The sequence below is a fragment of the Cucumis melo genome, unplaced genomic scaffold (assembly GCF_025177605.1).
Source record: "Cucumis melo cultivar AY unplaced genomic scaffold, USDA_Cmelo_AY_1.0 utg001507l, whole genome shotgun sequence".
In the NCBI taxonomy this organism is placed as follows: domain Eukaryota; kingdom Viridiplantae; phylum Streptophyta; class Magnoliopsida; order Cucurbitales; family Cucurbitaceae; genus Cucumis; species Cucumis melo.
Window position 1 is genome coordinate 17,169 of NW_026124625.1, and position 7,668 is coordinate 24,836.

At 33.5% G+C, this 7,668-nt stretch overlaps 2 non-coding genes across 2 annotated transcripts; both read right to left on the bottom strand.

Moving 5' to 3' along the window:
* Positions 1–1,139: 1,139 nt before the first annotated feature.
* Positions 1,140–1,213, bottom strand: TRNAW-CCA (transfer RNA tryptophan (anticodon CCA)). The gene has a single exon. It is a non-coding gene; the product is annotated as a tRNA-Trp (tRNA).
* Positions 1,214–1,375: 162 nt separating this feature from the next.
* TRNAP-UGG (transfer RNA proline (anticodon UGG)) lies at positions 1,376–1,449 on the bottom strand. Its single transcript has one exon. It is a non-coding gene; the product is annotated as a tRNA-Pro (tRNA).
* Between the last annotated feature and the right edge of the window lie 6,219 nt (positions 1,450–7,668).

Consider the following 7,668-nt stretch of genomic DNA (forward strand, 5'->3'; position numbering starts at 1 on the left):
AATATGGAAAGAATAAGAATAAATGGAGAACCTAGTTTCGAGTGATCTGATCGTGCGATACTTTTTTTCTTTTTAAAAAAGATTTTATGGAAATGAACCCACTACATAAAATCTAATTAGTGGGAATACAATTTCATAAATAAAGGGCATTATAAGGTCATTCATTCTTCAGCGATTCAAAGAGCATTTCATTTTTGGAATCAAGTTACACAACATAGTTTATTTATTATTTTTCTTTTTTTTTTTTTTTTTTCTTTCTAATTATTTAGAATCCATTTAATAGATTTATATATTTACTAGATTTATATATTAAATTATTGTTTATAAATTCTTTATAATAAGAATATTTGTTTTGAAAACTCAAGAGTTGTTCAATGAATCCCTTGATTCCGAATTGCGGGATAGAGAGACAGATGATGAATTGATTTCTTACCTATGTCACAAGATTTTTGTTAGTATCATCTATAATCATAATAATAGATGAATCAAAAACTTTCAATTGAATATATTTTTTCAATTAGTATTTTTACTTATCCATCCGCGTATCTTTCAAAAATAGAAACTTAGGGAAGTGCTTTATAAACATATGGATAAAAATAACGTATTTCATTTAGCCTCGTCATGCCTACTATCACTAGTTATTTCGGTTTTCTACTAGCAGTTTTAACTATAACCTCAGCTCTATTTATCGGTCTGAACAAGATACGACTTATTTGATTAAAATTCATTGAATGCACAATTCAAAAAAAAGAAAGATTTCGGTGTTATTCAATATATTCTATATATTGTAGAGTTCTTTACCTTGTCAATTCAATTTCGAATTCTTGGTCATTGAGATTCATGGGCAATACCGATTAATATTTTAAGGATAGATATTACCTCTCCTTTTCCTCGTTCAACTAAATTGAAATGATTGAAGTTTTTCTATTTGGAATCGTATTAGGTCTAATTCCTATTACTTTGGCTGGATTATTTGTGACCGCATATTTACAATACAGACGGGGGGATCAGTTGGACCTTTGATTAATTAACAGTTCTTTTTTTTGATTGACCCCCTACTTGCTTTATAGGAGGTAAAATTTTGATTTCTGTTGAATTATTTCAGTATCATTTTGATTTAACAACAACAAGAATCGAATCACGCTCTATAGGATTTGAACCTACGACATCGGGTTTTGGAGACCCGCGTTCTACCGAACTGAACTAAGAGCGTTTTATTATCAAACTAAAAGCAACCCGAATATATCTTCGATACATATATTATCATAGAGAATATCATAAAATTAAATAAAAAAAGATTGATTCGATATATGTATGTTCAATTTTTATGGATCTCAATTGATTCCTCGTTACTGTTCAGAAGATAAGTAATAGGTAGGGATGACAGGATTTGAACCCGTGACATTTTGTACCCAAAACAAACGCGCTACCAAGCTGCGCTACATCCCTTTCAATTGGTCTACAGTGTTATTGTAGAGAATCCCTGTCTTGTTTTCCACATTTTTTATTTATTTCCTCCATTGGTATACACAAATTATCTTGCCATTTCTTCTTTTTTGTCTCATATCATATATAAAATATAATAAAAATAATAAAAAGACTTATATACGTATGAAATAATAAATATTAAATCCGCCGTAAAGAAAAATGAATATTTGGGGTGGGGCGGAAAGCTACATATTTTTTTTAATAAAAAAGGGAATATCTACCGAATTGAACTGTTGTACATTTCAATTTGAATTAGGAATTCCGCGGACAATACAAGCGGTTATTAACTATATATACATTTGATGGTATGTAATACCAGTATGTATTACAAATTACTATAAAGTAGGAGGGTTTTCAATGCGAGATCTAAAAACATATCTCTCCGTGGCACCGGTAGTAAGTACTATATGGTTCGGGGCTTTAGCGGGTCTATTAATCGAGATCAATCGTTTATTCCCGGATGCGTTGGTATTCCCGTTTTTTTCATTCTAGTTATTGACTTGGGAAGGGGTGAAGAAGATTAGAAAAACAATCAAATATCTTTGACTAATCCCCTTCCCCCTTCTTTTTTTTAGAGTTTTTAGACTTAGAATAAGTTAGAAAGAATCAAAATGGATTCAACCTCAGTCAAACTCGGACGCGGCGCCAGGTTCAAATTTAATTAATAAAAGAGTGAGAACGAAAATGAAAATGTGATGGCTAGGGCAACAATATCATACAAAATACTTAAATGAAAAACTGTACTGCGATTCTAAATTTAGAAATTATTGTATTACTATATTTTAATATTTGATTGTAACGAAATCTTTCATAATTTTATTTCGAGTTACCAATTTTTCTTTTTTTCTTCATTTTGGATCGGAAAATGGAAGAGTTGCGTGAATCAAAAATCCAAGGGAGGTTCATGGCCAAGGGTAAAGATGCCCGAGTAACTGTTATTTTGGAATGTACTCGTTGTGTTCGAAACGGTGTTAATAAGGAATCAATAGGGATTTCCAGATATATTACTCAAAAGAATCGACACAATACGCCTAGTCGATTGGAATTGAGAAAATTCTGTCCCCGGTGTTACAAACATACGATTCATGGGGAGATAAAGAAATAGATCGAACCGATCGGCTGTGTGTCACCCTTTTCCAATCCAAGGAAGATGAAAAATTACATATATTAGACATATTTTAGATTTAAATATAAACAAACCAAATCCTATTTCGATCGGATCTAAAATGATTTAGAATTAAGAAATAGGATTTTCGGGATAAGGAATAAAAAAACCATGGATAAATCCAAGCGACTCTTTCTTAAATCCAAACGATCTTTTCGTAGGCGTTTGCCCCCGATTCCATCGGGGGATCGAATTGATTATAGAAACATGAGTTTAATTAGTCGATTTATTAGTGAACAAGGAAAAATATTATCTAGACGGGTAAATAGATTGACCTTAAAACAGCAACGCTTAATTACTATTGCTATAAAACAAGCTCGTATTTTATCTTTGTTACCTTTTCTTAATAATGAGAAACAATTTGAAAGAAGCGAGTCGACCGCTAGAACTATTGGTCTTAGAACCAGGAATAAATAGACTTAGCTTACTCTTTAATTGAATTAAAATTCTAATCCAAACTCAACCGCAGATTGATTCTTTGTTCGAAAAATCCGAAAATCTAGATTCGATTGTCGTGTCGTAAGAAAAAGAAAGAATAGTGGAAGAAGAATAAATCGTTTTTTTTTTTATTGAACATATTTGCTCATTTTGACCACTTTATCATATTTTATCATACTAATTTCTACTCTACCTTCTCGGAGTTCATTCTCCAGAGAACTCCATTTTAAGCATTCCGCTGGATTCTTTGCAATCTTCGTATTTTATGATCTCATTGGAAATCATATAAAGACAATTTCTATTTAATATCGCGATTTGGGCAAGTATTTTACGATTAAGAAGCAACTGCCTCTTGTACAGATTGTGTATGAATCTACTATAACTGTAGTCTACCTTATTAGATCGAATTACTGCATTTATTCGAGCGATCCACAACTGTCGAAAATTTCTTTTTTGCCTACCTCTATCCCGATAAGCTGAAGCCAAAGCTCTTATTTTCTGTTGAGTAATAGTTCGAGTAAGTCTTGAATGAGCCCCTCGAAAGCTTGATGCAAATAAACGAATTTTTGTTCTACGTCTCCGAGCTATATATCCTCGTTTAATTCTAGTCATTGAATAAATGAAACTTTGATGAATAACTAATGGATTTCCTTTCTTTCAGTTATTCCTTTCTCCTTTCCTAGTCTATTAATAACAAAACGTATTTTTCCAATGTATAAAATAAAAATTCCAATGGCTTTTGCTACTATAACCTTCCCGACCACTATTTCTTTTTTTGTTCTAATCACCCCAAAATACGAAATAGTATTTTTACTAGGTATAAAAAACAAAAATAGAGTAAATAAATAAAAATAGAAATGGATAAAGAAATAGTGGGTTCCTTCGTTTCTATGGTTACTTCTTAAACGGTGAGGTCCTCTCTATACACCGGAGCTCCTTCTTTTATTTCATCAATGTTATTGTTAACTTGTACAGTTCACCCTCTTTGGCTCTACCCATGAATTATCTAGTAATCGGTCTTTCACAACGAGATCTACCTATACAGTAACGGTATTTAATTATGAAGATTGGTTGGGTAGCTGACCCTCTTAGTCCGTTCTTGGAAGAATAAGGCTATAATCCTTCTGTTAAATAGGATTTCCTCTGCTTAATGGATAAGCATTTGTTACCAATGGGGAATTCTTTCTCATCTAAAATTGAAAATAGAGATGATTGGATTTGCACCAATAGAAACCATAAATTTGATACACAATAAAAGGATACGATAAATCTTTGTTTATTTATTTTCGGTAGTGAACGGATTTCTTCCATTCATTCTATCCTATTCACTGTACTTATAACTGATACGGGAAAAATTTTGTACTTTCTTTTGTCCCGGTCCATGGTCTAAACGAGTCGCACATACACCCTAGTACATGTTCCTCGACGCTGAGGGCATCCCCGAAGGGCGGGCGATTTGGTGACATTTCTGATTGGCTGTCTTGTGTTTCTAATAAGTTGTTTAATAGTTGGCATGTTGAATTGTATACATAATGAGTTGGTTTAGATCAATCCTAACCGGATGATTATGAATTACTTCTATATTCGATATTAATAATTAATATGATTAATAGTAATATATTAACCCCGGTAAAAAGAGAAAATCGAAAATTTCGGATTTTTGCGTGAAATACCTGCTATTTGTTATTCAACCGCTACAAGATCAACAATTCCATGAGCTTGGGCTTCTGTTGCTGACATAAAAACATCCCTTTCCATGTCTTCGGATATAACCCATAAGGGTTTGCCTGTTCTTTGTACATAAACCCTTGTGAGGATTTCGCGCAGCCTCAGTAGTTCTTTCGCTTCCAGGATAAATTCTACCGTTTGTGCCTCATAAAAAGAACTAGCAGGTTGATGGATCATTACCCTGATGATTTAATAAATGGTTTTCTCTATCTTACATCATTATCATGATGAGTCAAAGATAATAAAAAAAAGATAGGATTAACAACCGTACAGGCATCCTTTGTGCAGTGCATACGGCTCCACAATGGAATTCATTTTTACCTTCCAGCGAAGGAATAGAAAATATAGGATCTAGCAGACCCAGAGCAGTAAATGATCCAATAACCACCCTTCCTTTTTTTTAGTAATTTCAAAATACTATGATGGTTCCGTTGCTTTATGATTTCGTTTGTTATTCAGCAATCCCAAAGTTTCTTTTTTTTATTTTTTTTCTTAAAAATAAATATTTCGTAGTCTTTCATAACAGAAATATTGTTAAGAGTCTTCCGTCGTGAAAACAAAAAAGTTTGTGACGCTGAAAGAGGCCTCCGCGATAAATCAGCCTACAATCGGAAATGCCTTTTATCTCATACTACTCTTTCGATACATAACCTAATGGTTTAGAAAAAAAAAATTCTCATATCGAATTCAAAGTGCCATGCTATTATTACTTAATATTTTATATGGCGAAGGCATAGTTTTCTTTTTGTCTAAAAAAAACTCATTGGCGCCGAGCGTGCGGGAATGCTAGACGTTTGGTAATTTCTCCTCCGACTAGAATAAAAGATCCCATTGAAGCGGCTAATCCCATGCATATTGTCTGTACATCTGGTTGCACAAATTGCATAGTATCATAAATACCTAATCCGCTTATTACCCCTCCACCGGGAGAGTTTATAAATAAATACAGATCTTTGGTATCATCCTCCATACTGAGATATACCATAAGACTAATAAGTTGATTCGAAATATCACTATCAACCTCTTGGCCTAAAAAAAGTAATCTTTCTCGATAAAGTCGGTTGATTAGGATAAAATTGTATCCCTTAAGAACCGTACGGGCACCTTTTGATGCATACGGTTCAAAAAAAATAGCGAAAAAAGAATCAATGTTTAGATTTTAGCCTTCTTTAGAGGACTCTTTCTAACTTCTAATGAAGGGGCTTTTTCTTACCTTCCATTTTTTTTTCAAAATGGATGAGTTTTGTCCTTTGGCCCGCGGTCGTTTATCTATACTATAAATTTCAATAAATAAAAAAACAATTCATTAAATTTTCAATTTATCGAACTAACTTTTCATTGATATATTGTTTCATCGAGATTCAATTTCAATTCCGATGTCATTTTCTTGTTCCAAAATGGTCTTCTTCAATTCTTTTAGGTTTATGCTCTACTCCGAGTCAAGATCTGCCCGATTTGGATTTGCACATATAGGACAAATGCCCCAATAGCATGGCTTTTTGCTACGACTTCTTTTTTTTTTTCAATTTACTTCATATTACTCGATTGATTAAAAGTTTTCTATCAATGCTATTGATAAATCGAATATGATACAAGTAGTAGTAATCATAGAATAGATAGATTCCAAATTGAGTTTTTTCTAAGCGGAGCCTGGATACTTCATTTTATTAGTACAACCGAGAAAACCATAAATTATTCTAATTGATAATATTAATCTGGATACCCCCCAAAAAATAGATCTAATTGCACTTCACGCTCCAAATTTTTGATGATTAAATCAATCCGTCTTGGGCGAAAGAGAGGATATCTCGATCGGGGGAGAGAACGGGGAAATACCATATGACCCAATATATCTGACAAGTCGCACTATAGGTCAACCCACGATGCGTCTTCCTCTCCGGGACTTCGAAAAGGTACTTTTGGAACACCAATAGGCATTAAAGCAAAGAAAAAAGAATTAAGTACTATAGCTAACTTTGATGTGGAAGCGTAACAACGGGTTTATTGTCTTAATAAATAAGATGGGCCTTTATCAGATTTTATCTTTTAGCATATTTTATACATAGATTTAATAAGTTCATAAAAAAGGAAAACAGAATTAATAAGGGAAACTTCTTCCCGAATAGGTTTTTGAATGATGAACAAGTATGTATACATTCACTCCTATAAAATAGGATCAATTCCCATCTACCATTGCGTATTGGTACTTATCGAGTATAGAATAGATCTGCTTCTTTTTGTTCCTACGAATAGAATCGAATTGTTCCATTATTACTAAAAGAATAGACTAAATATTAATCCTTTCGCCAAGATAATCCCCTCAAAAGGGGAGGTCCGTAGCATAGTTTTTTTTTTCAGTGCAATAAAGTTACATAGTGTCTATTTTTCCTTGATAAAGGGGTATTTCCATGGGTTTGCCTTGGTATCGTGTTCATACCGTTGTATTGAATGATCCCGGTCGTTTGCTTTCTGTTCATATAATGCATACAGCTCTAGTTGCTGGTTGGGCCGGTTCAATGGCCCTATACGAATTAGCAGTTTTTGATCCCTCTGATCCTGTTCTTGATCCAATGTGGAGACAGGGTATGTTCGTTATACCCTTCATGACTCGTTTAGGAATAACCAATTCATGGGGGGGGTTGGAGTATCACAGGAGGGACTATAACGAATCCGGGTATTTGGAGTTACGAAGGTGTGGCCGGAGCACATATTGTGTTTTCTGGATTGTGCTTCTTAGCAGCTATCTGGCATTGGGTGTATTGGGATCTAGAAATATTTTGTGATGAACGTACAGGAAAACCTTCTTTGGATTTGCCGAAGATTTTTGGAATTCATTTATTTCTCTCAGG